The sequence below is a fragment of the Ostrea edulis genome, chromosome 3, assembly GCF_947568905.1.
Source record: "Ostrea edulis chromosome 3, xbOstEdul1.1, whole genome shotgun sequence".
NCBI lineage: Eukaryota > Metazoa > Mollusca > Bivalvia > Ostreida > Ostreidae > Ostrea > Ostrea edulis.
The window spans coordinates 19709921-19716124 of NC_079166.1; positions in this window are offsets into that span (position 1 = coordinate 19709921).

Here is a 6204-nt window from a genome sequence, read left to right on the forward strand (position 1 = left end):
GTCATAGTTTTGTTATGTTTTAGTATAGATTGTTTGATTGATTATTGTTTAACATCTCTTTAATGAATCTTTCCCTCATAAGGAGATGTCATCATTACCATTGAAGGGCTGCAAGATTTAGGCCTATGCTCGGCGCTAATGGCCTTTGAGCAGGGGGGTCTTTATCGTGCCACACCTGCTGTGACTTGTGACCTCGGTTTTTGCGGTCTCATATGGAGGACCACCCAATTTAGTCACCTTGTATGACAAACAAGGGGTACTGAGGATCTATTCTAACCCGGATCCCCACGAAAGCTAAAACGTATTTTGAGAATATATTGTAAAATGCCTGCTAGGTACATTGGGAACTATGTAGGAAATTGAGATCACGAACAGTAATCGTCTCGCAATCCCTCCAAAGAATACAAAATTAAGAGTAGGGCGTACATGCACACCTGGACATACCAAAGGTGGGATCAGGTGATTAGAGTAAGCAGCCACTGTTGACTAGCCATGAGGCCTACATCATGATCATGTAAATGGAGGAATCCATCATAAATATTGGATTTAGGAAGTGGAACGGCTTAACAATTGGTATGAAATGCATCAGACAGCATTTGAACTAATTGCAGGTCATATTTGTGAATTAGATCATTGTAAGGACTATTGAATTTGTAAAATACTGAATTTAAACAAGACTTTTTATATAGCCCTGTAACATTAATTTATTTGTCAGTAGCCTGCCTCGATTTAAAACTGATCATACACGGAACAATGTAACACGTCTCGTAGGGGACTATATACTGTAAATCGTTTGAAGGCACTCAAACAACTGTTGATGAGATGCTGCTTTTGATACCCTGATGCAATATTTTTATAAAATTTTGTTGATAAAATATTCCATTTCGGATTGTAATGATATATTGCCTTTGCCGTTGATGAGAGATTGCTTTTGGGATTTCGTTGATGAGATGTTACTTTGGGGATTTCGTTGATGAGATGTTGCTTTTGGGATTTCGTTGATGAGATGTTGCTTTTGGGATTTCGTTGATGAGATATACTGTTTTGGGATTCCGTTGACATTTTTCTTGAAATTGCAATGATGATATTTCGATATTCTTGTTATGATTTCAATGACGAGATATTCCTTTTGGGATTCTGATGATAAAGTATTCCTTTTGGGATTCTGATGATAAAGTATTCCTTTTGGGATTACAATACTTGGATATTTTGAGATGTTCCTTGTGAGATTTCATAAAAAAGTGATAGACAATGGGATAACGCGGAAGTGACCCATTTTGCCCGAAGTGACCATACCACGTTTGCAGGTCAATTGTCATAGGTTAAGGCTACTACACAGGAAATCGTATCTAGTACATTTGAGTCCGCTGTATTACCCAGCAAACATCACAAGAACAGCTTCCAGTTGCAAGAACTCGCACCACCTTTGTAGTTAGTGTGGTCGAGAAACATCATGTTTGTGTGCACATGTTCTCGTCATTTACAACTATAGAACCAAGAATGGAGCATAAAAACAACTGGAACGGCGGTCGCGAATGCATTAATTGTGTTTGCACTCAAATACATCGCTCACAAAGATCTCCATGACCTTGTCATTGGGAACAGTCAGGGTCTCAGATACAATTGAGAATCATACACAGAATAACTGATTTGAAGGGTGAACAACTATTTTCTAGTCATATTAAGAGATGGTTTCGGACGATTTGGGCTCTATAGCAATAAAGCAGAGGTGGGATCAGGTGTCTAGGAGGAGTAAGCATCCCCTGTCGACCGGTCACACCCGCCTTGAGCCCTATATCTTGATCAGGTAAACGGAGTTATCCGTAGTCAAAATCAGTGTGCCAAGAACGGCCTAACAATCGGCATGAAACACGTCAGACAGCATTTGACTCAATGATAATTTGTATTGGCAAACTAGATCGTATGTTATAACGACCATAGAATTTGCGAAATGCTGATTTTAAACGAGACTGTTGGAACCCCTGCACCATCAACTTGTTTGTCAGTAGCCTGCTTCGATTTAAAAACTGAACATACACAGAAAACTCTTGCGTATCGAATCAGTTGAGATATATAAACACCATATGAAGGTGATAATGGAATATTGTTATATAAATATGGGGAGTTGACGATGGAGAAGTTGAAATCATCCCGTTTTTCATAAAGTTGAGTTGTTAGTTTGCCGTTAATATCTATTTTCAATAAAATATCTAAGTATGAAGGAAAAGTGGACGACTCTGGTGTCTTTTATTTTGAGTTCTCTGGGATATATTGAATCGACATATGAATAAAAATTATTATTGTCATTAGATGATACATCGTCGATATATTTAAATTTATATTTAAATGTCGAATTGAAGGCCACAGAAAGATATTTTCTCTTCTCACGTAGAAGTTTTTGAATATATTCTGCTTCATAGGAATATAAAAACAGGTCAGCTAACAAAGGAGCACAATTCGTGCTCATGGGGATTCGAACAGACTGTAGGAAGACCTGATCACCAAAGACAACGGAGATATTGTCAATGAGGAACCCCAGCATAGTTTTTATTTCAACTTCATAGTATTTGTGCATGGAATCAGAGTGGCGTTTAGATGACTGATCGCTAGATATGAATATTTCCGTTTTCCATTTTTGTTGAAGAAGCAACCGTCTACGATGTCAAAAAGTCTAGTCTTTATTTTATTGCGAGGAATGGTCGTGTAAAGAGTTGAAACGTCATACGTTTTGATGTTGTTGATTTGAGAAAAGTTTTGTGATTTCAAGTTTACTAAACGATCTTTAGAATTGTTACTGAATCCACATTTGATTTGCACCATACTGGTATATGTAGTCACACAGTACGTTTGAAGTTTCTCCTCCACAGCTGTTAATATTTTCTTGAAGAGCAAAGATAGGGTCTTGGTAGAACATTTACTGCATCCAGCAATGTATCTTGGTTTGTAAGAGGTTTTATGAAGTGTAAAAATCCAGTATAGATACGGTAACTCATAGTCATCCGACCCATTGACTGGGATTTTAAATGTGTCTAAAACTGCAGCATGGTTTTGAAGAATTTCGTCTTTTGAAAGGCCAATTGGAATATAGGTACGATTACCAAAAGTAGAAGTAATGCCAAGTTCGTATAAAATACAGTTGTAATAATGAGTCTTGCATACAAAGACAATGTTGTTACAAGCTAGTCAGCTGGAACCAAAAATATTTCTCATGTAACCTATCTAATTCTAATTCAGTTCTGATTTACTAAAGACAGGGGGGTGGGGTAGATGGTACGTACTTTTGTTTTCATATTTTGATACTTTAATATTCCTCTTATGCTTTTAATGTATTCTGACAATGTATCAAGTTCTTCTTTTTCATATCTAGCCCATCGTCTGGCATCATCCTCGACAGAATTCATAATAAAAATGAAGTTCTGTCGCCGATTGAAAGACTGAGGTTCTCTGTATTTAGGACCGTTTATAATAATTGATTTGAAGTCCTCATTTTCAACTCTATCAACATCTCCAGTAATGGCATGTCCAGCTGGACTATACCGGTAGTTGAAAGAAGATGAAGAACAAGAACACTTCAAAGGTGGGTTAAGTATAAGATGGTCTATATCTAGGCACTGCAAAGTTTGTTTATAATTGAAAAGTTTGGATGCAATAGTAGAAGTATATTTGTAGGAAATACTGGGTGTAGACTTGAACTTGAAATAAGTTGGAATTCACGCCTAAATTTTTTTTTTATGACGAAGACGGTTGCTTATGTTGACGGCAATTATTCCTTTAATTGTTTGTAAATTTGAGCTTAAAGAACTGGTGCCACGATTTGTAAGGAATATCATCCATGACCTGTGGTGGTTTAAAAATCCTCCATAATCATGGAGTTCAGTCTATATTCAGGTGTTGAAAAATCCAAGTATAGGCTAGCTGTGGCGTCTTGAAATCACGTATGTAAAACTCTCAATGGAACATATGGAGCGCCAAATTAACATAAACTCAAATATTTGAAGATATCATCAATTATTTGAAGATATCATCAATTCATTTGATGCGCGCAACAATTTAATTAAAGATATCTTCAAATAATTAATGATACCTTCAATTCTGAATTATTGCGCGCACTAATTGAATTGATGATAGCATTAATTCTTCAGCTGAATTGATGCGCGCTTTAATTGAATTAATGATCTCTTCAAATGAATTAATGATATCAACAATTGAATTGATGCGCGCTACATTTCAATTGAAGAGAGCAATAATTGAATTGATGCGCGCATTAATCCATTTGATAAGAGCAATAATTGATTTAATGCACGCATTAATTCAATTATTGCTCTCTTCAATTGAATTAATGATATCTTTAATTCAATTGAAGAGAGCAATAATTCTTTTAAAGAGAGCAACTATATAATTAAAGATATCTTCAATTCAACATATCCACAATTGAATTAATGATCTCTTTAATTGAATTGTTGCTCTCTTTAAAAGAATTGATGCGCGTTTTAATTCATTATACAAAAGCATTGTAAATAATTAAAGATATCTTCAATTGAATTAAAGAGATAATCAAATTATTTACACCGAGCTCTAAATTATTTATTGCGAGCAATATTTCTACGGAATTGATGCTCTCATCAATTGAATTAAAGAGAGCAATAATTGAATTAATGCGCGCATCAAATCGGTAGAGTTTTGCGCGATATTGACGTAAGGTAAAAGTGAATCAAACGTGACATCATTTATACTTGGTCTTTTATATGAACGATGTCCATGACCGCGTTTCCGTCTTTGAGTATTGGGGAAAAGTTCCATCACATCCATGTTATTTCCTTGTGGACTAGTCAAATTTCCCACATCATATACATTATCATTGCACTCCATATGGAAATGCAGTGCCTAGGGTTCTGATTCAGTAATCTTCTCGTTGTCTACCAAAAGGGGCACTGAATGTTGGACTATTTGTGTGATGGTAACCCCCCCCCCCCCAAAAAAAAAATCCTCACCTTCATGGACAGTATGTAGTGGTCCGGTGAGGTATTTAAAATGCTTGTAAAGAAGTTGGTTACCACCATTATTTATTTGAAATATGTGCCCCGATATTCCTTTATTAAGTGAACCCTTAGTTTCTCTAACATAAATTAAGCTACATAGGTTACACCCAATAGCGTAGACAACGTTAGAAGATTTACATGTTCTGTTTGACCTTGACCTCTACAAAATGACCTTTGTCTGAAACTCATTTGCACAATGATCAATAACTGTTGAAATAAAGTCTTTTTTTATATGATTGTTGTTAGACGGGACGTACATGTATTGTGTTATGGCGCTGTCCGTGCGTCTGACTGACTGTCCGTCCAAGGTCATATTTTCTGGACTCTTTTCCATAATGGATGCATGTACAGCGTCAAAATTTAGTCTCAATTTCTCCCCCCAAGAAGCGTTTACGAGTGAGATTGCATTTCAGCTGGATTGGTACACAGCGACCTACTTCACAGATGAAAGTAGGTAATTTTTTCGTAAGGGAAACAGATACTGCCCTGCATGAAATCAAGTCACAAACTTCCTCTCGGAGGAATACAAGTTCAGTTTGTATTTCAGCTGGATTGGTGCACGCACTGTGACCTACTTCAGGGCTAAAAGTAGGTCAAGTAGTTTTCCGGACCTTTTTTCGTGACGGATACAAATATTGCCCTGAATTAGTCACAAACTACCTCTCGGAATAATACAAGTTTAGTTTGCATTTCATTGTGCGTGCGTTCATCCATCCGAGGTAAAGTTTTCCAGACTTTTTCCCGTAACGAATGCATGTAGAGCTACGTTAGGACTAAAAGCAGGTCAATCAAACAGTTTTCCAGACACCCCCCCCCCATTATGGATACAGGTGTTGCCCTGAAATGTAGTCAACCTTCCTCTCAGAGAAATACAAAGTCAATGTGCATTTCAACTTAATTGGTGCAGCGTGACCTACTTTAAGGCTAGAAGTAGGTCAAATAGGTTTCTGGACTTTTTCTGATTATGCTAGATATTGCACTGAAATTGGTCATCACTGTCCAAAGGGCAGATGATGTACGGTTTGCGGTACTCTTGTTCATACAAGGTATATGTTCTCAGTAGATTTAAACTTTACAAAATGACCTTGAGTGACTTTTATCCAAAATCCATTTGCATATGTACAATGATCAATAACTGTTGATGGACGGACATGTCAGCAACTAC